The 26921-nt window shown below is 41.8% G+C and overlaps 1 pseudogene; it reads left to right on the top strand.

The window, feature by feature from the left end:
- Window positions 1–10239: 10239 nt before the first annotated feature.
- On the top strand, window positions 10240–10375 carry Gm52372 (annotated as a pseudogene).
- The last annotated feature ends 16546 nt before the right edge of the window (window positions 10376–26921 follow it).

Genomic DNA, 26921 nt, shown 5'->3' on the forward strand with positions numbered 1-26921 from the left:
GCCCAGAATAGTTAAAACAATCCAGTACAATAAAAGAACCTCCAAAAGAAAGTTATGATCATCCCTGAATTCAAGCTGTACTACAGAGCTATAGTAATAATAATAATACAAAAAAGCCAAACACATGGCATTGGCATTAAAACCACCAGGCAGATCAATGGAATTGAATCAAAGGCCCAGATGTATCCATATACCTATGGACTTCTGACTTTTGACAAAGGAGCCAAAATTACACAATGGAAAAAAGAAAACATCTTTAATAAATGGTGCTGGTCTAACTGGCTGTCTGTATGCTAAAAAAATAATAGTAATAAAAGAGAGAGAGAGTGAAAATAGATCCATATTTATCACCTTGCACAAAACTCAAGTTCAAGTGGATCAAAGACCTTACCATAACCAGATACATGGAACCTGATAGAAGAGAAAATGGGGGGGAAGCCCTGAATGCATTGGCAGATAAGACAACCTCCTGGACAGAACACTGATAGAACAGGCACTAAGATAAGTAATTAATAAATGGAACCTCATAAAACCTATAAGCTTCTGTAAGGCTGAGGATACTGTCAATAGGACAAAAATGGTAGCCTACAGAATTGGGAAAGATCTTCACCAAACCCACATCTGACAGAGGGCTAACTTCCAAAATATATGAAGAACTCAAGAAATTAGGCATCAACAATCCAAATAATTGGATTACAAATTGGATACAGATATAAACAGAATTTAAAAAAGAAAATCTCAAATGGCCAAGAAGCACATAAAGAAATGTTCAACATCGTTAGTAATCAGGGCAATGCAAATCAAAATGACTCTGAGATTCCATCTCACCTGTCAGATTTTCAAAGATCAAAAACACAAGTGACAGCTTGTGTTAATTAGGATGTGGAGCAAGAAGAACACTCCTCCATTGCTGATGGAAATGCAAATATATACTGCCACTTTGTAATCAATATGGTAGTTTCTCAGAAATTGGGGGAAAAATATCTACCTCAAGATTCAGGAGTTATCAATATATCAACACTTCCTGGGCATATAACTAAAGGATGTTCCATCATCTCACAAAGACACTTGCTCAACTATATTTGTAGAAGCTTTATTCTTAATAACTAGAAAATGGAAACAACCTAGAAGATGTCCCTCAACCAAAGAATGGATAAAAAAAAATCTGGTACATGGAATATTATTCAACTGTTTAAAAAAAACATCATGAAATTTACAGGCAAATAGTTACATCTAGAAAATATCATTCCTAGTGAAGCAACCCAGACCCAGAAAGACAAACATGGTATGTACTCATTTGTCAGTAGATATTAGCTGTATAGTAAAGGATATTCATGCTGTAATCCATAGATCCAGAGAAGCTGCATAACGAGGAGGACTTAAGGACTGATGTTTGAATCTCACTGGGAAGGAGAAATAAAACAGACACTGTGAGTAGATGGGGGTGGCAGAATGGATTTATTGAGAAAGTGGAGAGTGAACAAATAGAAAAAGGAGGGATCATATTGGGGGGGATGGAAAGAGAGACAACTGGAATTGGGGGGGGGCATTGCCAGGACAAGCTAGCAACCGAATGTAGGGGAAATTCCCAGGGTGACCTTAGCTAAGACTCCTAGCAATGGCAGATATGGATCCTGAACTGGCCATCTCCTGTAACCAGGCAAGCCTTCCAGTAGAGGGATTGGGATATCAAGTCAGCCATAAAACCTTCAACCTACAACTTTTTTCCTGCTTACAAAATGTGCTGTGTGGCACAAAAATTGTAGGAGTTGCCAACTAATGACTAGTCAGTTTGAGGTCTATGCCATGAGAGGGAGCCCACCCCTGGAGGACCAGGACCCAGAGGCTGGATATCCCAGAGATCTAGGATAGAATCAAATACAATTGGCAAAAAAAGTAAAAAGAAAAAAGTGTCAATGAAATGATTCCTAATGACACCCTGCTGTACTCATAGTTTGGCATCTAGCCCAGTGTCATCAGAGGCTTCAGCCGGCACCTGATGGAAATAGATACAGAAACTCACAGCAGAGCTTGGGAAATCCTGCTGAAGAGGGAAGGGAAGGGTTGTAGGAGCCAGAGGGGTCAAGGACACCACAAGAAACCCCACAGTATCAACTAGCCAGAGCTCATAGGGGCTCACAGAGACTGAATCAACAGTCAGGGAGCCTGCATGTGACTGATGTAGGCCCTCTGCTTATATGTTACAGTTGTAAAGTTTGATCTTCTTGTGAGATTTCTAGCAGTGGGAGTATGGGCTGTCTCTGACTGTTTAACCTGCTCTTTGGAACGTTTTCCTCCTACTGGATTGCCTCGTTCAGCCTTAATAAGAGAGGAGGTACCTAGTCTTACTGAAACTTGATATGCCAAGTTTCATTGATATCCATGGGAGGCCTGGGCTTTTCTGAAGAGATTCTGAGGAAGAGTGGATGTGGGGGCAGAGGAGAAATGGGGGTAGGAGGGACTGGTAGGAGAGGAGGAAGAGGAAACTGCAGTCAGGGTATAAAAAATAAAAATAAATAAAACAGTGATCACTGTGTATCACTACTGTCCCAATGTCCCATTCTGTTTCTAGCAGAGGATTCTGTTTTTAAGGCGCTCACTGTGGCTCGGTAAGTTAAATTTGTGCATCAATGCATTTCCACATTAAGAAAGAGAAAACATAGAGTGCCTGATTTATCACATGTAATAAAAATAAATCACCGAAAGGTATACTGAAAGAAACTCCTTTAGGAAGACAACCCTATGAGTAACAATGTAACATAACACTGAACTGCTTGACCCTGCTTCCCGGGATGTGGTCTCCTTACAGGCACAGTAACCTCGCAGGTATGATGACACCTGTCTTTAGTCCTTGTACTCTAGAGGCAGTGGCAGGCAGATCTCTGTGACTTCAAGACCAGCCTGGTCTGTGTAGTGAATTATAGGCCAGCCTGAAAGTGTATGTCAGAAAAAGAAGGATGGGGGTGGGGGAGGGAAGATCTCCCTGAAAACACTAGTTTGTGGTCACTATTTGTTTTATCTCCCCTCCCCAATATGCTAACCAAGTATCTGCCTCTGGGCTATACATGTGGGGGAGAGGATACCCACAAACAAACAAAATTTAAAAACCCTCTTTTTGATAGGAATCTAAGTTTCCTAAGCTGGTGTTGAACTTGCTCTAATCTATAAGCAGTTTCATACTTGAACTTGCAATACCCCCCCCCACACACACACACACCTCAGTATCCTGTGTGTCAGGGATTATAGATCTGGCACCAGACCATGTAATGTTTGAATAATATGTGTGTACTCTAGGCTGTGATGCTAAATTATCCCCACACATGTTGCCTACTTAGAGCACAGCAAGCTAATACAAACCAGCACTTTCCATGCTCTCAAGACTTCACATTCACTAGGGATGATTGACTATATATATGGACTCAGAGAGAGAGAGAGAGAGAGAGAGAGAGAGAGAATTACACATGGCCTATAATCTCAATACTCAGGCAGCTAAGGCAGGAGAATAACAAATTTGAGGCCAATCTCAAAACAAAATAAATCAATAAATCTATAAATCTAAAGGCTGGGTAAGTTTCTTACTCAAGATACTTGGAGGTGTTTTGTTTTTGTTTTTCAAGTCAGGGTTTCTCTGTGTAGCCCTGGCTGTCCTGGAACTCACTCTGTAGACCAGGCTGGAAATCCACCTGCCTCTGCCTCCCAAGAGCTGGGATTAAAGGGGTGCCACCACGCCCAGCTATACTTGCAGTTTTTATGAAGAGTAGTAAGGCAGTAAATCACCGAAAGGTATACTGAAAGAAACTCCTTTAGGAAGACAACCCTATGAGTAACAATGTAACATAACACTGAACTGCTTGACCCTGCTTCCCGGGATGTGGTCTCCTTACAGGCACAGTAACCTCTCTAAACTTCAGAGTCAGATTTATCTGGGAGGAGGAAACCTTAATTAAGAATGCCTGTGGGAGGGAGAGGTGTGTGTATTGGAGAGGGGTGATAGCCTCTTTCCCCACCCCTCACCACCTGCAGTAGTTGGGATAGCTGGGCCCTGAGATCCTGAGAGCTAAAGAGCTGGTCCTTCCCTTCACTGACTATAGCATTCAGAAGAATGGACCCTACACCTTGCCTAAGCAACACAGTGGAGCTGTGGCAAAGGCATGGATGAGCCAACCCCGAGGGTGTAAGAGCCAGGGGAGCAGGTCCAGACCTTTGCCTGCTACAGCATCTGAGAGACTGTGTCTTTGTCTCAATTGGGCAGCACAGTGGAGCAGACTCTAGAGGTGTGGGTGAGTGTAAGCTAGCCCTAGAGGCATGAAAGCAGGAGAGCTTTCTGCTAGTGCTGCATTGGGTGGGCTAGCTGGAACAGTGCTGAGTGCTGGACCTGTTGATGTGGATGAAGAAGTGCCAGCAGGCTGATAAGCTCGGCTACCACCCAGGCCCAGATCCAGGGCTTTGAGTTGGCTCATCCCCCAAACTGCATCATCTGTGAACTTTTGGGGCTGATCCAAAGCTACAGGACACCAATAGGATAACTGGGAGGAGTCCTGGTGACAATCCAGTATTGATGGTGTCACAGAAGCCAGAGACTTTAAACCAATGACTCATTATAATGCATATTTGCAAGTGAAGATGTGTGGGCAGAGATTATATACTGTAGGATGTGCTGGGATATACCACAGCTTCCATGATAAGATCTTTTCTATGCTTTGTTTTGTTTACTGCTTTTTGGTTTGTTTGTTTGTTTGTTTTTCATTTTGATTTGGTGGGATTGCAAGGGTGGAAAGTGGACATGAGGGGACAGGGAGCTGAGTGGGACTGGAGTGCATGATGTGAAACTGACAATAACAAGTTGAGGGGCAGGGGGGGAATGCGTGTGTCAGACTGGCCTGAAGGCAAGCCTATGGTGAATTTCCTTGATGATTAATGTGAGCGGTAAAGTGCACTTTGGACAATGCCACCCCTGAGCTGGTGGTCCTCGGTGCTAATGAAAGCAGGCTGAGATGGGAAGCAAGGTAACAAGAAGAACCCTTCCACGGCCTCTTTGCCCTGACTTCCCTTCATGACACACCTTAATCTGGAAGACAGACAAACAGCTTCCTCCACTAACTGCTTTTGGTCATGATGTCTATTACAGCAACAGAAAACTACCACACTCACTAAATATTATTCTTGAAAAGTCTCTTAGTTGGGTGTTAGTCCTCTGGGAACTCTGGGGAATCAGGTCAGGCCACCTGGAGTCCTATTTGCAATCCATCTCCTAAAAGAGCTAAACAGACACTGGGGGGATCATAATGGTAATTAATTCTCTTAAACAAAGGAGTTAGGACAAAAGATGCTCTGATAGCCAGAGGAGGGGAAGGAGCAAATGGAAAAAGGAGAAGACAAGGAAAATGCCCTTGTAGCCCTTCTCTTGATGAAGTCAGGAGCCAGCTGTGTGGTTTGTGTTGACAGCTAAAAGAAGCAAGCTGCTTCCATGGTGTGTGCTGTATGCAGAGACCAAGAACATAAAGGATAAGTTGTCAGAAATATTTGAAACTCTGTGAGGAAACTGAACTTCACCTAGTCCAGTCTGTTGTCCTTCACAACCAGAGTATTAGATGAAATATTCTGGCATTGGGCCTTTAATATTCTATTTTCAGGACTATTTCTTTCCTCTCCAACTGGAGAAGACCTACTCATCTGCAAGCCCAATTTGTGCCATTAATTACCTCTGCTGATAATAGCCATATTTTATTAAACACTTCCTAGGCCTAAAATATTATATAATATTATTTCCTGCAGTGAGCTCTTCAGTGGCTGATCAGTTGCTGGTTAAGATGGGAATGGTCATTTGGCTGTTTCGTGGTGATAATTCACAGTTGGGTCCTTCTGTAGACATTGCCCTCAATGTATAAAACCACCTTGCCTAGAATAACCCTCCTTAGTAACTGCAGACATCCAGAAACCTCTCAATGTTGTGGGAAGGCAGCTGACCCCAGAGGGTTGCAACTCTGGCCAGTGGATGCAGTTCCAGGACAGCCCATGGGAGTGAGTTTTGCTTCTGATGGGAGCTCACTGAAACTGGCTGTCCCTCCTTCCTTCCCTGTCATGTGAGGATAATTTCCCCTCTGATCTGCTGCATGCAAATCTCCCAGTTCTAAGGACTTTTCCTTAGAGGATCTTACCTGATCTCAGTGCAAAGCTGATTATGTCATTTCTCTGCTCAAAATCCCTAGCCAGCAGACAGCAGTAACTTCTATGCTTGTCACAGAAAGGTTAGCTGTGTTCCATGTCTTTCTCCTTTGTCACCATCGCTGCCCTTCAGCAAGCCACAGATGCATAGTTGCACATCTCCCACAGTTTCCCTCCCATGACCTCACCAACAGCCATGAATGGTTATTTCCTCTGGAAAGGTTTCTGTTCCTTATTTATTTTAAAGATTTATTTATTTATTTAATGTATGTGAGTACACTGCAGCTGTCTTCAGACACACCAGAAGAGGGCATTGGATCCCATTACAGATGGTTGTGAGCCAGCATGTGGTTGCTGGGAATCAAACTCAGGACCTCTGGAAGAGCAGTCAGTGCTCTGAACCACTAAGCCATCTCTCCAGCCCCGACGTTTCTTTTCATCAGGTCAGGGCCTTCCTATTGTGGCTCAAGCAAAGCTTGAGCTTGGCAATCCTTCAGTCTCCGTCGCCTGAGTGTTGGAATTACAGGTGTGTGCCGCTATGCTAAGCTAGGACTATTTAGCTCTTTACTTAAGAAAACACCAACCATTGAAACTTCTAGGCCTTTGCCCATCTGCCCTCCTGCTAGTTGGGATGTCCAGGCAGGGATGTCCAACACTTAGTATAGTCCCATTACAGTTTTGAAAAACTAATGAGCCAATGAGTTAATGAAAGAATGAATGAATAAACTTGAAAATGAGATGGTCATTATTACAAGGAATAAACATTTATAAATTTATGCTAGATATGGTTCATGGTGTCATATCTAAAATATTATGTATTGTTGATATAGTCTACATTTTTGTTTTGAATTGTGAACTTCCAGGTTAACCAGTGACAAATCCAAGTACCCACTTTGTGGCAAAGTGAAATCCAAACCTTAGATCTTTAAAATTGGTTCTGCTTATAAAAAAAGGAAAAGAGGAAAGGGGAGTGTTGGGGTAACTTCAGGGAAAATGGAACATGATGAAGAGGGACCTGATTAAGCAGGATTGCCTAGAGTCTTCTTCTTCCCAATAGGCTTGTTTTTATCTCACTTTTTCACACTGTAAAATGTCAACTTAAACTGCAAGTTAATTCTCATGACGGCGGATGGGATTCTAAAGGCATTAATTAAGGATTATGGGGCATTTAGTTTTATTCCTTGCAGATAAAACTTTTTAATAATTAAATAATTATTTTTACTTCTGCTTATTTGTATAATTATAGATTGTTACAGTTCAACATCAGGACTTTAAACACTGTCTTCAAAGCCTTGGAAGGCTATTTTAATATGAGATTTGTACTTACTGGAATATTCAAGTTTGTGATTTATAATACTAGGGCTCCTTTGAATAATTTTTCTCTCCAAAGACTAAACACATCACAGGATGAAAGTCTATCTTCCGGAAATTCACTGTGGGGATGGTGAGGGGCTCACCCTGGGAAAATGTGGAATATCCACTGCTCTCTCTTTCAGTGATTTACCTTAGCAGGACAATAATCATCATTAGCATTGTCCAAAACAGATGAACTTATCTTAGTAGGAACTGAATGGGTTTTCTACAAGAAAGTTTAAGGGAAAAAAGAATAAAACAATCTTTTCTGGTAACATAGTGATATGAAAATAAGATTTTTTTAAATGCATTGCCTGTTTGAAAATTCAAAGGTCATGTAAAAATACCTATCTTCATATATTTCAGACATTGAAATATTCATGGGCAAATTTGGAGTCATTGCCATCCTGACAAATAAGGCATGAGAACATTATAAATTTGAAACTGCAAAAAATATCAACTGATAAAATATAATACAATTTAAAATTCAGCATTTTTTTTCTGAACTTGCTGCGTTTAAGGTTTTCCTTTGGGCCACTCCGCCACACTATCAGTAAACAAGTTACTCTAATTCAGAAGTAATATTTAAAATTTTACACACACACACTACAGCAATGGAAGTCATGGTGCTTGAAGTGACACCAAAATTCAGTGGTCAAGCATGCATTATTGTCAAGATAAAGTTTTAACTTTTGTACACAGCTAGAGAAAACATTTGCACTAAAACATATGGCCTCCTTGTCACCCTGATGGCAGACTATTATCGCCAATAGTGTAATACATGCACCCGGAGAGCCTAGGATACTCTGTGAGGATTCGCGGGCTACCAGGGTAGCAGCTGTTTTACATTTAAGAGGACAGGGGTTTGTTAGCACCATTTTGTAAGAAATAAATGAGCTTTCAAGTGTACTGCAATTTCTGGTAACCTCTGAACATGACAAGCGTTCTTCAGCAAGAAATCAAGATAAAACACCTGCAATGACTTATTTTCAAAACAGAAAAGTTGTGGTTGTAGGTTGCAGGATGAAGGGGCTGACACCACATGGGTGCAGCTAGTATCTCTGTCCCTTGACAGGATCTCAGTGAACTGGTTAAAAAAAAAAAAAAAAAAGAAAGAAAGAAAACTTTGAATAACTCCTTTCATTAAGCCAACTGTGTAGGATCTTAAGCTCGTGACTTTCTGGTATCTTTGCCTATCATGTAACAAATATGAGTGAGTAGTCTTATGTATCTGACTTGGGTTCTTGCTGTGTAGCTCAAGCTGGCCTCAAACTTGTGTGTATTCTATCTTAGGTGCTTAAGTGTTGGGATTATGAGAGTAATTTGACTGTTTATATGACTTAGTAAGCCCAGTTCAAGGAGTAACTTCTGCAAGTTGCCATTTCAGTTCTGTTAAATAGATTGTCATGTCTATCACCCACAGACTAATATACACATGCATACATATATACATGCATACATGCATATACACACATACTCCTTCTCTCTCTCTCTCCCCCTCTCTCCCCTCCTCTCCCCTCCCCTCCTCTCCTCTCCTCTCCTCTCCTCTCCTCTCCTCTCCTATTCTCTCCTCTCTGAGTCAGCCTGTGATCTCCTGTACCAACTGCACCCACAAATGAACTGGAGAACTAAATGCCTGTGCAAAACCATGTGACTTTCAGAGTTTGAGCTAGACACCACAGCACAGTGTCAACTACATTTGGAATGAAGATATAGTGAGTTCTTTAGTGAAATAATTACTCTCATTGAAAATTAGTGTTGGAGATTTTAGCCAATTAAAAAAGGCCACAAATCAATAACAATATAAATCCTAGAAAAACAATACATAGTTCATACTTTTTGCAGAAGATAAAGAACGCCCCCCAAAAGGTATTAGAACACTTAGTTTTGTCTGTTTTGTTTTGTTTTGTTCTTAACTAGGGGAGTTGGGTAAGGTTTCAAAATGAAAGCTAGATATATACATGTCAGTGGATTTTTTTTTTTAATTCATGATTGCAACTTTGATGCATAACCAAAAAACTCTAGTTTCACAGTGGCTCACAAGAGCAAACATTCTTTTTTTTTTTTTCTAACAGTATATAAGAGCTGATGTTCCATAGGTCTCCCATTCTTCTGTAGGTTTGTGAGGTGTGCTAAACATGCAAGAGCTTGTTTTTGATGGTGTGCTAAACATGCAGTTTTTGATGGAAGAGGTTATCTCCACCTCTGGGTCGAAGAACAGCCTTGCTTGCAATTTGCTGTGAAATACAGTTATTCAAAGTCCATTGTCCTGCTGTAGGCCACTGTTTGTCCAGGCCACATATAGACCCATTCAGATCATCACTGTGGAGATGGAGACCCAGAGAACCAGCTCAAACATGCTGACAATCTGGCTATGGCTTTTGCTGAATATAGAAGTTTGTCTCTAACCAATGTGTAAGCTGTGAATCCAACAACTTTACATGGTAGCTTGAATTTAAGCTAAGCTAATGAGGGCTTTCATGGTTCTTCACAGTGGGCTCTGCCCTGTTAGGAGCCAGAGCTCAGTTCCACACTGCTTCACAGCTCCTGTTATTCTAGAAACTAGACTTAGAGAGGGGCCCTCACCCGAACACTTTGATGCCAGAGACTAAGTGTAACAAACAACTGAATTTGAAATTTCTGCTTTGTGTTGCTTCATGTTACTCACTCATTGGCCAAAACAAGTCATGTGACCAGCCTAAATGGAAAGAGGAAGCACACTTCCTTTCTGGAAAAACTACTTGTTGGTGGTGTTGTTCTTATATCAGTCATGGGCAGAGCAGATGACAATCCCTTGTTCATCCTAGCTTGATGCCTGGTATGGTGGCCAAAGCTGTTTTGTGCCTAGGACACCTAAAATCCAATCAAGTGAAATCAAATCCAGGTAGCACAGCTCAGGAGGAGGAAGACAGATATAGACCTGCCAACCACCATGCCACCCACAAACCTGCACTCCAGAGCAAGGCACAGGCTGGACCATAGACACCCACTTGCAGCCACACCACACAGAGCAGATGAAGGATGGCACCCAGGGACCCACCAGCCACATGGCCAACCTGAGAAGGAGCCACCACAATGTGCGAGCATGTGGTGGTCATATGGGAGAGAAAGAGGAGCAGAGCAGCACTGTGAGGAGAGATGGAGCTGGAGACTTAAGGGTGGAGAGCAGTAGCCTATCGTGAGTGACCAAACCCACCACCTGTTGCCATGGTGAGATCCCAGCCTGAGCTGCCACTGAGGGCCTTATCTGAGTCCATAGCTACACTGCAGCAGGGGGAACAAATATTACCACTAGATAATATGGGGGCATTCCTCATCAGGGCAGCTGTTGGTGACCATGTGGAAATGCAGAGGCTGTGCAGAACTGGTCCCTCCCCTCACTGTCTGCAGTGCTCTGGAAAACTGGCCACATCTCTCACACACTGCAGCACTTGGGAGAGTAGACCATGCCACTCACCTGCACAGCACACCAAAGCTGACCCTAGTGGTAGGGACTTAGGTGAGCTGGCCTGGGAGAGCTGGCCCTGTCACTCATCTGCCTGTCCACTGTGAGGGTGTAGGAGTGATGCCCTCTCTGCTATCTCACCCCTTGCCAGCTGTTACAGTTGAGAGATGAAGTTGAAACTTAAGGAAAGTTTTGGAAAGTTGTTTGGATGGTGTTTTGCTGGGACAAACATGTGAAGGAATGTTTAGCTGAAGCACACACAGGTGAAAGTTTAAGGCAGACTCAAGAAGGAACATTTAGCTGAAGCTGACAGAGGAGAAAGGATGTTCTGCTGAAGCAAGCACTTGAAAGGACACAAGATGAAGGATTTTCCCCTAAGGACATGACATGCATGTATTGGTTCACCTTACATCGAGTAGAGAGAAACACACCAAAAAACGTCTGGTGGTGTGCTTCAGTTTCTTACCACTTTCATGGGCTTGGGCTGATTGGCGTAGTGATATCAGCTGAGACAGACACATATGCTGAGGTAAGACATGTGCTAAGGCAGGTCCCATGGAGGATATGTGATATTTGGAGAGAGTATAAAAAGGACTTGACCAACAGTGATGGAGACAGAGCTTGGCTTGTTTATAGAACTAGCTGTGCAATCCTTGTAGGTCTGGAATCTTTGCTGATCTTCACTTCCCTGAGAGAGGCACAGCTGAGAACTTCTCCTGGCATTCATTCCTTCTGGCCCCTTCTGACTTGTGCCAAGGCTGAGGCCTGGCTGTCTCTGTTAGGTAGTGTGACCACTGCTGATTCGTGTTTGCTATCCTGACTCTACCGACAGGACTGCTGGTGTGTCCATAGAGTGTTTGTGAGTGGATTGAGCTGCTGCAGCCAACCTGTAAACAACACAGACAAGAGTTATTCCAAAAAGCTTTGTAAACAGGGCTACTTCCCCGTATCCTTTCTTTTTTACTACCTCTGGTAGGTGGTGAGCTACAAGGGAGATTAAAACAATTAAAAACCATCATTAAAAATTGGCATTAAGGGGCTGGTGAGATGGCTCAGTGGGTAAGAGCACCCGACTGCTCTTCCGAAGGTCCAGAGTTCAAATCCCAGCAACCACATGGTGGCTCACAACCATCCGTAACAAGATCTGACTCCCTCTTCTGGTGTGTCTGAAGACAGCTACAGTGTACTTACATATAATAATAAATAAATCTTAAAAAAAAAAAATTGGCATTAAAAAAAAACCAACAGGGATAGTTGGCCCTGTGGTCACTGCAGCACTTGGGAGACTTGGGTCCCACACCGCATCTGGGGAGCACAGTAGGGCTTGCCCTGGAGGAAGGGCAGGGGTGAATCAGCCCCAAGGGTAAGAGTGCAGGAGAGCTGGCCCTGCCATGAGGTGACATGGGTTCACCTTTCCCTTTTCTCCCTCAACACCTGTGGTAGTTGGGAGACCTGACCCCAAGGGCACGAGAGTAGGAGAGCCCTGTCCCCTCACTAACTGTACACTCAAGGGAGCAGACCCTGCACCTCACCTAGGCAACACAGTGGAGGTGGCCCTGATGGCAAAGGCACTGGTGAGCCAGCCCTTAGGCTATGCAAGCAGGAGAACTGGTCTAGCCCCTCACAGGCTCAGCACTTGGGAAAGTGGGCCCCATGCTTTGACTGGGCAGCATAGTAGATCTGGCTCTGGAGGCATGGGTGCAGGGGAGTCAACCCTGAGGGTATGAGAGCAGGAGAGTTGACCCTACCTCCTGTAGCTGGCAGCATCACATGGGCTAGTTAAACAGTGCTGGAGCTCTTACCTTGGGAGTATAGATAAGGGAGAGCTGGAGTTGCTGACCAGCTCAGCTACCACCCATACCCAGATCAGAGGTCTGAGTGGTCCCACCCTAAAATCTATATCATCTGCAAATGGTTGGGACTCGTGAAAGAGCCAGTCCTGCTGATTCAAAGCTGCAGGATCTCCATAACACAGGGCAACAACAGAATAACTGGGAGGAGTCTCAGTGAGGATCCAATATTGGTGGTGTCACAGAAGCCAGAGACCTCAAACTAGACCTCAAACTCATTGCAATGAACATTTGCAAGTGAAGGTGAGTGGACAGAGGACAGTGTGGGACACACTGTGACATACCATGAAGGTGAGTGGACAGAGGCATATACTGTGGGACACACTGTGACATACCATACTTCCATGAAGAGATGTTTTCCTATACGTGTGTGTGTGTGTGTGTGTGTGTGTGTGTGTGTGTCACACTATTTGGAGGGGGTTACAAGAGTGGCAGAAATGAAAGGACAGGGAGATAAGCAGGAATGGGGTGCATGATGTGAAACAGAGAATCAACAAAACCTTTTCTTTAAAAACCCTGCAAAATGTTATATTTAGTGTGTGATTTGACCTCCAATATTTCCTGTGTTAGAAACTTGGTTTTCAGGGAGAGGGTATGGGCAGTGAGAGGTAAGGCCTGGTGAGAGGCCTTAAGATTGTTAGGACTCAGCACTGGCAGGGAGTAAGATAGTTTTGTGAGGTCACTAGGTAGTTCTTGAGACAGAGTTGTAAAAGCCCAAGTCTGATCCCACCAAACCCAGCTTGCCTGCTGTTTGAGATGTGACATCCACCCAGTTTCACACTCTACTCATTGCTGTTAACCATTATGTGACAGCCAAGAAACTCCATGAGAACTGGCCAATACCAGCATCAGGCCCTTGCACCTCCAAAACTGAGAGCTACAGAAATGTCTTTTCTTCATATATAGGCTATCTCACGTATTTGTTACAATAATGAAAACCTAATAGCACAAATCATATTGAATAAGCACAGATTTATATATTACTTAAACATAAATGGAGACAAAATTCCTTTCCACAATAGCAAAAACAAATGCAAAACTATCAAATGGGTACACCTAAAATATGTAATATCTTTATAAAAATCTCTTTTTTGGAATCACACAATACCTAAGTATATTAAAACTTAATGTCACCGGGCATTGGTGGCACATTCCTTTAATCCCAGCACTTGGGAGGCAGAGGCAGGCAGATTTCTGAGTTCGAGGCCAGCCTGGTCTACAAAGTGAGTTCCAGGACAGCCAGGACTATACAGAGAAACCCTGTTTCGAAAAACAAAACAAAACAAAAAACAAACAAACAAAAACAAAGCAAACCTTAATGTCATATTGATGGATGAAAATATAGTATTATAAGACTTCTTTCTCCGTTGGGTATGGGTACACTTGCCCATAGTTCCATTCTGTGGTAGGCTGACTGAGGAGAATTGCAAGTTGAGGGCAGCCTAGACTACATGACAAGTTTGAGGTAATCTTAGGCTACACAGTGAAACCCTGTCTCAAAGACAAAATATCCTGACCAATTTTAATATGTTCTAATGAAAGCTGAATCATAATCTATTTTTGGTGTTATTTCACATAAACATGAATTATACATCTGAATATGGACCAGGGAATGAAGAAAAAATTGCAGGAAAATATACAACACTATTTTACAGAATTCTGTATTTGTGCATATGCTAATATAAATGTACCTGTGCATTGGCACACAAAGAATAATGTGATTTGTAGCCAATGAGATAAGTTTGTATGCACACTGGAGGAATGCTGGTGTTTGACAATAGAGTTCAGGCCAACAGTGACTTAGCAGTAAGAATCATAAAAGTATTTCAAATCTTGTACAAGTTTTAAATTAAAAACTGGCATAGTTTAAAACTGTACTTTAAGCTGAACAGATATCCTGTTCTACAAAGTGAGAAAATATGGAATCATGGACCAATTGCCATCATCAGTGCTGTTCATTTCTGTTAAAACCAGCATGACAGTCTTCAAAAGGCTGCATTAGGTTTATTTTTATATGGTAGCTGTTGTGGTTTGAGAAGAAATGTCCCTGAAAGACTTGGTTCCCAGCCTGTAGTACTGTTGGGAGGCAAGGGGTAGTAGAACCTTTATGAGACAGAGCCCAGTTGGAAGAAGTACAATCCCTGTGGGCATGCTCTAGAAGAAGCTATGGACTGTAACCATCCCTTCTCTGTTAACCTCACCAATGCTGTTAGATACACTGCTTCCCCTGCCATATGCTCACACCATTATGTAGTGCCTGCAAGCTCAAAGGCAGTGGAGACAAGTGATCATAGACAGAGAAAAGTCAGCCCAAACCACTCCCCATCTCCTTAGGTCCTATCTCGGTGATGGACCTGACACAGCAGGTGAAAGATGATAACTGAAACTGAAATTTCTTTATACTGATGTATGAATACATATATAGCAAACAACACAGGCTCACCTTTCTCAGAGCAGGCTGTCTTAGTAATAAATAAATGGACCAAACTCACACACTCTTTATTTTTATGTAGGTAGACATTACAATCATCTTCAATACGAAGTAATTCTCTGAGAAAGCACACTAAACAATATTGGAACTATTTAAGAAGAAACTTTAGTGGTGGAGAGATAGCTCAGTGGTTGGATTAGATCCCTGACTACCCTTCCATAGGAACCAGATTCCATTCCCAGCACATACTTGGCAGCTCGTATTATCTGAAACTCTAGCTCTAGGGAATCCAATATTCCTTTCTGGCCTCCATGGGTACCAAGTATGCATGTGATGCACAGATATACATGTAAGCAAAATACTCATACACATAAAATAAAATTAAAATAAGAAACGATTTAAAGGAGAAACTTTAATGATGAAAAGATTTGTATAGAGGGTCCTTTGTGTTTTATTCATTTTGGTGGTGCAGGGATTGAACATACTAGATGAGTACACCACCCTGAGCTGTACTCTTTAATCCATGGTTTTGCAGTCACTAGAGAACAAATCTTTACAACCCCAGGGACTTCTGAGGAAGCTGTGCCCTCAGTTTGCTGCCAAAGATTTATCTGAGAGGCCACTCAGAAGCTAATCCAGACCTGCTCTCTCTTGGATCTTATGGTCAGCCGTTAGAATGTCTTATCAGATGTTATCACACTAAGTTTTTCCAGAGATCAAAGTGTTCTACTTTTTAGTACAACTGCTTCCATTCAGTATGACTGCCTCTAAGAACTTATTGCTGCCCCTGTGTTTGTGCATGACTTGTGGTTAAAGGTGAAGTGAAAGAAACAGCTGTTTTCTCAAGCCTTCAAGGCTGCAACTAAAACCAGTATCTTTGAAGCCCTTTCAAAATTCTACTGAACAAATGAGAAGGGAAAAATCAATAAGAATGTGCATTTAATCATGTTCCAGAAACATGGAATTCACAGCAATGAATTTGGCAGGACAAACAAGATCAGTTATTTTCTGTTAAGCATCCAAAACCCTACCCACCGATTTGTGAGACCTACTCACAACCTCCTGAAGGCGCTTCAAGGGAATTCCTTGAAGCCTTGCCTTACCCTGAGAGGATATGTGTTCCAGTAAATAGTATTTGGGGGTTTCTACCTCATTGAATTCCCAAATAAAAGACATAAACCCTTTATATTTATAAGTCATAAAGTACTAGAGCTGAGCAGATATTAATCCTCTATGCTATTTTGTCTACTTCCCTGTCAATAACATCAATATAGCACTTGTCATGTATCACCTGGGCTGCTGCCACTCCAACAGGCTGGACCTCGTGGTCATGTGCTCAAGATCCACCTCTCCCCATCGTGGCTTCCTTCTCTCTTTCTCCTTTCTCTCTCTCTCTCCCTGGCTGAGACCCTAAGCCTGGAAACCTTCACTCTGCAGAGTCTCTTCTGCCCAGCCCAGGCTGTAAGCATCTTTATTAACCAATCAGAGAGCAGCATTTATACAACCAAAGCAGGTATGCATGAGGATCTGCTTGTCTTTGAGTATTGTCTTGTCTTGGGATTCAGTATTTTAGCATTTGAATACATAGCATCAAACCAGTACTAGAAAAAGAAAAAAAAAAAGCCTAACAAAACCAAATGAGCAGAAGGAAAGAATATTTGACTAAAGAATCTGGAAACTACGGTTTCAGAATACCAAGGAAACCAGACATTATCTCAGATTTTCAAAATGAACGCTTTCCATCAGTGCCTGTTATGCTTGGCTGATAATAGTTGGAATTTTAAAAGATGAATAGTAATGTCAGTGTGTACTCTGTATATTTTAGGTGGTTGTAACTAAAATCTAGCTACAAGGAAGACACACTAGTACTAAAACAGATCCTTCTCTTTCTGACTTAACTTCTGAGGCTGTTTTCAGGGGGAAAATGTAAAATATAACATAGTCTGCTTACAAAACAGATTTCAGTAGTATTTCCCAAACAGTGTTACAGAAAATTCTTTTATGGAGTTTGAAAAGAGATTTTTGCTCATAATTTATACTTGTGGATCAGTTCCCAAGAAGAGATTTGGGGGAATCAGATTTGATTAAGTTGCAATTTCCACAAAACAACTCTTAAATGTTTGGGGTAAAATAGTTCTTATTTCATCAAAGGTAAATGAACAAGCCTTGTCCAACCTCTCCTGATGTTTTCTGGATCCATTCGTAAACTTTTCTTCTTACAAAAGTAAAGATGTAATATGGGATGGATACTCTAGAAAAGCAAGCAAACACCCTATCTTGTGTTATTGCTCCACAATTTCTTCTTGCCTCGGATTCCAAAATAAAGTTGCATGACAGGCTGAGTATGTGTATAATATCATAAAAATATTCAGATGATGAGCAACCTCAGATTTTCATCGCTGTGACAGATATTGATGGTTTAAATAGAGAAAAGATTTATTTTGGCTCATGGTTTTGAAGGACTCAGTTCATGGCCACTTGGTTTATTAATGTTGGGTCATGTTGAACATTGTGTTGGGGTGTGTATGATGGTACAAAATAGCACACCTCATGGGGGACAGGAAGCAGAAGAACAGACAGGTAGGAATCAGAGCAAGACACACACTCTCAGGGACCAACTTCTCCAAACTTCCTAAAAATCCATTCAGCTTGATTCATCAATTGGCTAGCAAACTGATGAAAGCAGTTCCCTTATTTACATGGTCATTTCTCAGTGATTGAACCCAGCAGCTAAAGACCAAACCTTTAATGTATGGGTCTTGTGGGAAAGAGGCACTTTATATACAACCATAACACATATCTCAGGGTAATAGTTAGATCTTACTTCTAAAATACAATTTGTATTAACTTTAGCTGTGATACTTAACTAGAAGCCAAGGTTGGAGGTTCTTAGAATGATTCTTTGCTTACTTTTAATTACTGTTTAGGAAGCATACTTTCCTGTGCCAGCACTGACCTGGTTGCCATCCATGAATAAACGGTATGAGCAGTGCTCCCATGCCTCTCAGATAACATTTTCTTCTCAATACTTTCCTCAAGTTATTAGCTGAGCTAATTTCTCTGTCTTGCCTATCTCAAACCAAGCAAGCCACGTCTTCCAGAAGACCTACTCACAATGGACTAGCCTCTCTAGGAACTCATGTCTCCTTACTCAACCTACTACCCCAGTATTTCTCACAAACCATGCTGACCATGACCATTTTATAAGGAACCCACTCACAGAGCATCCCTGGCATTCTCTCAGCATCTGTCAGGCATCTAACATTTGTATATAAATACATTCAGCTCTTCATGCCACAGAAAAGTCAATGTTACCTTGGTAGCAGTGACTGTTCAGCCAAGAAGAGCAATACTAGGCTGACGAGGCTGCTCTCTGTGAAAGAGTGAATTGAAGGAAGCATGGAGGAGGAAAGGGGGAAGTCTCAGACAAGAGAAGAGATGCCTAGGAAGGAAGGGCATCAAGAAGAGAAGGTAAAGAGGTCTGGAGATAATGGCTGCAACAAATTAAAGCGCTCACACTCTCCTTTCTCTGCATCTTCAGCAATTTTAATGGTACCCATCCTGACTGGGGTTCAAAGAGACCTCACAGTAGTTTTAATTTGCATTTGTCTAATGGTCAATGCTATTGAGATTTTTTTTTCATGTATTTTCATGTCTTTATATTTGTTCTCTTAACAAGTATCTACTCAAGTCCTTTGGGTTGCCTGTTCTTTTGTTTTGTTTTGTTCTCATTTTAAAGTATTTTTTATGTTCTTTTTATATTCTGTGGAAGTGTCACATCTACAAGTGTATTCTGGATATTAACTCTGCCAAATGCATAGTTGACAAATCTCTTTTTTCATTCTGCAGATTTGATCACAGTATACAATCAAAGAAATTGAAATCAGAGCACCAAAGAGACAGCAGAAATCCTTGTTTATTATTGTACTGTTCACAGCAGCTGAGATATGGATTTGCCTTAGGTAATGTTTAAGAGATAAATGCATAAAAAACCAGTTGCCAGTAAACACAATATAGCACTATTTGGCTATAAAATTGAAGTCCCTTGAGCCAGAGATGTGGCTCATCAGTTAAGAGCACTTGCTGCTCTTCCAGGAGACCTAAGTTCAGTTCCCACCACTTACATGGCAGCTCACACCAATCTGTAACTCAAGCTTCAGGGGATGCAACGTCTTCTTCCATCCTCCAAGGGAACTCAATGCATTTATACGCATGCACACTCACATGCACGCACACACACATACACACACACACACACACACACACACACACACACACACACACACAAAGCCTTTTTTAAAAGATGGGCTGCAAAAGAAAGAAAGAAAGAGAGAGAAAGAGAGACAAAGAGACACACACATATATACACAGCTACACATACAGGTAGATACACAAACACACACACAGATATATATATGGGTGAGAGAGAGAAGACAGTGAGATAAAGAGAGCGAGGAAATTAATTAAAAAAATGATACAGTTAAGTAAAACTTTAAAAGAAAAAAGTTAAAATACAAAGCGATGCTATGTTTATCTGTGTAAAAAGTAAGATCATTATAAATGTGGTTATGCTCTTCCTGTAAGCATGAACTGAAGTACACACATGCCTAGATTCCTAGTGTCTATGAAGATTATTAAATTTACTTAGCAAATAGAGAGAGAGAGAGAGAGAGAGAGAGAGAGAGAGAGAGAGAGAGAGAGAGAGAGAGGAAACTTTTCCACAAAACAGGGGATTGTGGCCAAGAGGTCATTTGTCTTTGTTATTCTTAGTTTGTTTATACAGTACATTTGTTTTTATTAATAAGGGGACATGAAAAGTAAGTTTAATGCCTGTTATTTCTGCCTTTGTGTGTGTGTGTGTTTGTGTGTGTGTGTGTGTGTGTGTTTGTGTGTGTGTGTTTGTGTGTGTGTGTGTGTGTGTGTGTGTGTGTGTGTTTTGAAGAGTTAACATTCCCTGACAAATCGTCCAGATTGGAAAAAGAGATCCACATCTGCTTTATGTTAGCCTTTCTACACAGGAAAACAGTCCCGACTCTGCCCAGTTTTCAAACTTGGAATTGTCTTGCATGAAACTAAAAAGCCCTCACACAAATTGAGATCACTCTTGTGGTGTTGAAACTTCTGGAAACCTGGCATATAATGTCCTTCTCAGATTGGAAACCCATTGGAAATGAGAGAGATGTGTGACTCAGAGACAAACACATGAACATACTCAACTGGTGTAGGAATTCACGGTACACAGATAAGAGCAGCAATGGCGAAGCTCATGAGCTCACGCTGATGATGGCTTCTGAGGCTGTTTGCTTTGCTCTATGCTGTTTTCATTGCTGGAAGCTGAGCAATTGGACTGACCCCTAAAGAAAACCTCGGAGTGCATATCAACAGACTTGATTTGTCTGGCCCAGTACTTCCTGAAATCACACACAAATCTAATTTGAAAATTATAAGACAAGAGGGAAGACAAGGCTTTAGTTCGGTCTACTCTCTTAGAATTGACTTTTGTGAAGCAACCAGAGTTAGGGTGTGTTTTGTTGTGATGGAGGGGCCTGATGCTTATAGGAAAAATTCCCCCAAGGAGTTGGGGATGTAGCATGATAAAAGCTGGGTATGTTTTCAGCTTCAACGGTGAAATAGTCTAGTCTGGTCTCACCACAGTGAGCTCTGCTACAGCCTTGTCCGAGCTTGAAGCAAGAGACTTCTTGTCTAGTTTTGTTCACTGGCTGAAGTTCACCACTGGATCTAGAGCACATCTTCATCAGCTTTTTCAAGCAAGACAGAGAAGGGTTCAATCCACATCACGTGGGTGATGGAGGCTCTGACCCAGGAAGGGGACCTGGGTGTTGGCCTTGTATCTTGGAGTTTAACTAAAACCTATACAGAGTCTAATTCAACTTATAGCTAAGTGAAGCATCTATCTAGAACTAACCCCTGGGGTGTTGCATGTGGTCCCTTTTCTTTCTGAGAATAGTTCTTCTAGAAGAAACTACTAACTTGTTTCTCCAATAAACTCCATCCTTACTCTCCTCATTGTGACCAGGGATGAAGAGCTGAGGAGATTGTCAAACACAAAACAGGAGCTGCTGCCAGGGTAGAACTCAGAATCAGCCATTACTAGTTCAGAAGTTGGGGAATTCATTTGTTATCTGGTTAACTCTGCCCTGGTATATCACAATTACAGAATGGGTGAGTCAGAAGCAGCCCTTTCTCCTTCAGGCACATTTGTCCTGTTCTAGTTGAGGATTGAGAGACATGACTTAATTTAAACAGTGTGTTCCTCTGTTCAAGCCTCTGACTGGCCCAGGTGCTGACGAGTCAGGCTGCTCTCTTGAATTTGATCTTAGCTTGCTTGCTTTCTTTCTTTCTCTCTCTCTCTCTCTCTCTCTCTCTCTCTCTTTCTCTCTTTCTTTCTTTCTTTCTTTCTTTCTCTCTCTCTCTCTCTCTCTCACTCTCTCTCTCTCCCTCTCTCTTCTCTCTCTCTCTCTCTCTCTCTCTCTCTCTCTCTCTCTCTCTCTCTCTCTCTCTCTCTCTCTTTTTTGGTTTTTTTGAGACAGGGTTTCTTTGTATAGCCCTGGCTGTCCTGGAACTCACTCTGTAGACCAGGATGGCCTTGAACTCAGAAATCCACCTGCCTCTGCTTCCCAAGTGCTGGGATTAAAGGCGTGCGCCACCACACCCAGCTCCTTTCTATTTTTAATTGTTTGATCTTCCCTGGGGAATGTTAAAAGAGAAATTGAGAGGAATCTCAAAGCTCTCAAAAATTGCCAGTCTTCTGCCATGTTCATTCACTAGAACTCTAAAATAGAAATCAAAGAAAGTGCTTACACATTTGAGGACTTTGAGAAGTCTTTTAGATTTGAGTCTTCAGTAAAAAAGGCATCTGGTGTAAATTAGATGTTCCTATTTCTAAATGCAATTCAGAAATAAATGATAAAAATACAACTGTAAAAATAAACAACCAAATATGAAGTAATACCGAGGCCTTTCTAACAGAATCTTCAAATATATTCCAGAGGCAAAGGATGTAATTAGGATTTTAGAGCCTAGACAACAAAGGACATAGAATTTGGTAGGGGCCTACCAGGCCAAGAGCCTATTTTCAGTTTGAGCTGTTTTGCCATTTAACATTTACAACTCAGGACAAATTTCTTAGTCCCTCTGAGCCCCAGATACTTATTATAAAGTGGGCATGTTCCTTTCTTTGTAAGAGAAAACGGTGTTAAGAGAGCACAATGACTTTCCATATACTGAGTCACACGACAAACTAGCAGTGTGACCTTCAGCCGATTAGCTCCTTGGTACCTCAGTTTCTTTTGCTGAAAACTGAATGTAGGATGGCTATAAGATGGAACACAGGGTCCACAATGGAGAAGCTAGAGAAAGTACCCAAGTAGCTGAAGGGGTCTGCAACACTATAGGTGGAACAACAATATGAACTAACCAGTACCCCCAGAGCTTGTGTCTCTAGCTGCATATGTAGCAGAAGATGCCCTAGTTGGCCATCACTTGGAAGTGAGGCCCCTTGGTATTACAAACTTTATATGCCCCAGTACAGGGGAATGCCAGGGCCAGGAAGCAGGAGTGGGTGGGTAGGGGAGCAGGGCGGGGAAAGGGTATAGGGAACTTTCAGGATAGCATTTGAATTGTACATAAAGAAAATATCTAATAAAAAATATTATAAAATAAAATAAAAAGAAAGTTGATCTAGGCTGTAGAAATAAGTCACTAACCTTTTTACATTAAACCTGGCCATAGTTCTGGTTTGGTTTTCTTCGTGGAACACTGCAACACAAAGTATCTATCCTGTATTCCCCCTCCACTGTGAATGTCACCACAGACAATTCTATGTGACCATGCCTTCCTCGCCACGAGAACTTGAAAGCCCTCAAAACCAAATATATTCTCCCCCAATAAGTTGCTTTTGTTAGACATTTTGTCTCAGAGCTGAAAAGTAGCTACCACTGTCACCCCAGCTTCAGCACCTGGCAGGGAGCCTAACACATAGCAGGTGTTTGATACTGATGTTAAGATGAATGAAAACCAACAGAAGACTCTACTGTGCCTCTTTTTACTTTGAGCTTCTCTTCAGCCCCCACAGCCTCACCTCACCCAGATGTTTCCCATTCATAGCTTCTCCGTTGGTTTTTTTTCTGATCTGGGAACCTCACTAGTCTTACTATCCAGGACCTCCTTCTCCCTTATAGAGATATTGGCTTGGTCCTCATTGGTCTCCCATATCCCATCTTTCTACCCATATTTCATCTTGAAGCAGAATCCTATTCAAGATGCTGCCTCCTCTTGCACCACAAAGATTATAAGAAGAGCACATTTATCTTATGACAGCTTTTATCATTTATGCAGTTGTCATTTTTCAATTCTAAATAAAAAGTAAGCTCATTGAGAAAGGGCAAAGGACCTTGCATTTTATCTGTAATAAACATGATCTGTGTATTCACATGTAGTCCATTTTCTGTTGCTAATAAGAAAATTACGTAGATAAGTTAGAAAGAAAAGAGGTTTGTTTTGACTCATGGTTCCTGTCCAAGGTGAAGAACCTCAGGGACAGCCTCTTGCTTACAGCCCTGAGGTGATGGTGGAATAGGGTGGAGTGTATAGTCAACTTGCCAAGCTGGCTTTTCAGAAAACCCACCCTAAGATAACTCACTAACTGAATAGTTCAATCCATTCATAAGGGCATAGCTCTCTCTCCATCCTGCTTATTAGTATTCCATAGTAGGGATTAGGTTTCATCCTGAGACAGGCCATATTCATACCATGGAAGAGGCTAACTACTGATGTGGTGTTTTAGAGATGTTTGTGACTCTCCAAACAATGACAAAATCTTAAAAATACTGGAATGGTGCTTACATATGAATGTGCTAACAATTAAGGGAATTAAGTTGTTACCTTGTTTTTCCATAGACAGAGGCTTTTTAGAAGTGGGATTTAGTAGGTTTTTATGTTTTCCTTTCTTAAAGTATTAATCTATCAAGTGTAAACACATTCATTTAGGCAAGTATTACAAAAGTTTTCTAATTTTTCCCAACAGTGTGCAAAGAAAAAAATTTTCTATTGTGCTAGAGTTTGTTTCTTTTCAACCTCTTCTGAACTTCTACCTCTGAAGCTTCCCTACCCCCCACCCTCCACACATGCACAGATTCACACATGTATACATTACACACATGCACACATTCACACATGCACACATTCACACATGTATACATACACACATGCACACATTCACACATGTATACACACATGCACACAGATTCACAACCCTCCTACCCTCCACACATGCACAGATTCACAACTCTCCCACCCTCCACACGTGCACACATACACACATGCACACATTCACACGTGTATACATACACACATGCACACAGATTCACAACCCTCCTACCCTCCATACATGCACACAGATTCACAACTCTCCCACCCTCCACACGTGCACACATACACACATGCACACATTCACACATGTATACATACACAATGCACACAGATTCACAACCCTCCCACCCTCCACACATACACAAATGCACATATACACACATGCACACATGTATACAGATTCACAACTCTCCTACCCTCTACACATGCACACATGTACACAGATTCACAACCCTCTCACCCTCCACAGATGTGCATTGTATAACAGAAGGTTCAACGGTCAAAATTATATGATTTATGGCTGCAAATCTATTTTTTGCAATTTTCTGCTTTAAAGGCTAGCTCCAAAAGCCCCACTCCTCTTCCAAAGCACTGACTGTGGTAATACTGTAAATCTCCATTCTCATCCTGGGAACCTCATTTTTATTTGATTTTGTTGGCGCTGCTCTATTGGAATGTGCATCGCTCTGGCCCCTGTGGAGCACTGAGCAGGTGTGAGGGAAGCAAAGCATCTTTTGTTAATAGACGTTCACCCTGGGAGCTCATGAAAACACTGTCGTTCCAATTGCTTTTATGAAAATTCTGTAAATTCCCATATTGTGAATTTCTAGCTGAACCCAGGAGACCACCCGTCCTTAGCACAAGCCAAAGATATGATTGTTGCTATGACTGAAATAAACATTCAGCTTGCTTTCTCACAAAGATAAATTCAGATATTTAATTTGAATATCTAAGCCATAGAAGAATCATATTAACATTGGGTTTGGCCCTTCTAGCTGAAATGGAGTTAACTCTCAGTGAGATCAGCCCACGGGAAGACAATGTGGCTTTCTTGGATAACTTCTCAAAGGGTGAAAGACAACTTAACTATCATTTACCTGGTTCCAAAGTGGTTGGACAATGGCATTGCCCACATCCAGCCCAAGTAACAAGCTCACATTTCAAAACCAAGAGAATATGGACAGTCCCCTCAACCTTGTAACAGAAGAGTGTGATATATTAATCATCTCTGTCTTCCTAGGCCCCTTGGATCACCTGCCACAGAGGATCTGGGGGAGGCCAAGTCATGCTTTTCCCCTGGGTTAGGGCCAGACATATATGGTGTTGCACTCTGTCAAGTTGGAAGGAAAGACGTAGCTTGGTATATTACAGAACTGTATGTGTCATTTGAAAAAGATGCCAGAATGCTTTATTTGAAACTTTGTTTTCTCAGGTTGTGTTACCCAAGTGTGTCTTGGCATAGACAACTTCAGATTCAAAAGTTCCAAGACGTACAGCAAGTTTCACATCGCCGAGGCTATTACGTTTGGTTGTCCCACACTAACACCTTTCTCCTTTTTTTGCTCTCTAAGGAGTGAATTGATGACTGAGTTTCCACTAAAAAAAAAAAAAAGTCACTCTCTTCTTGCAAACCACAGGGTCTGTTCCTGACAGGCTCACCTGTCTGCTCCAAAATGAAAAACACAGCGTTGAGAGTGGAGTGGGACCACTGGGGTTTATAGATAAGGCCATTAGAGTCGAATCGCTTTCCATTCCAGGAACAACTTTCAGAAGAATGATTTAGCAGGCTGCTCTGATAAACTTGCCAAATTGCTCATACTTAGCTAAAAAAACCATAGGCTCTTCAGAGCCGTATCTTTCCTTTACAGAGCAATTGAGGCCGTATCTATAAGAGCTGAGTAAACCCACTGTCTGTCCTTGGACATTTTCAGGATGAAGAGGAACTCTTGTAAGGGACAAGTGACAGCTGACAGCCAGCCATCTTCACAAGCACTCAGCCATGCTGAAGTGAACATAACTGCAAGAAGATGCAGCCTTTGCAAAGAGCTCTTGTAGTTTTCTGTGCTGCATGGTAGCTGGGCAGACAGGTAACCAGACCTTGGTTATTTTTTCCTATGGACTCTCATAGGGGAAATTTTGTACTTTTTTTTTTAAGTGTAAAAGTTTGGTTGTCTGTTGGATTTCCCATACCCTTGAACTTGTCTGGTAATACAGTCCTGAGGGAGGAGACCAAGTCTGTTTGTCCCATGAAGATTCCAGCCCTTGCCAATCACCTGAGCTAATGGATGTGGACTGGACTGGCCTGAGTACCGCTGCCTGTCCCCAGTACAGTAATATAACTGTACAAACAACCTTGTTTGTACAGTTATATTACCTCAGCCTTTCACTGTTTCTACAAGCAATATTGGGATTTAATTTGGGCCCCTTAGGCATATGGGTAAGAATTTAGCTATAAACTACTGAGAATAAGAAAGGTTGTGTCTGACAGTCAGTGACCCTGGGAAAT

The sequence above is a fragment of the Mus musculus genome, chromosome 18 (genome assembly GCF_000001635.26).
Source record: "Mus musculus strain C57BL/6J chromosome 18, GRCm38.p6 C57BL/6J".
NCBI lineage: Eukaryota > Metazoa > Chordata > Mammalia > Rodentia > Muridae > Mus > Mus musculus.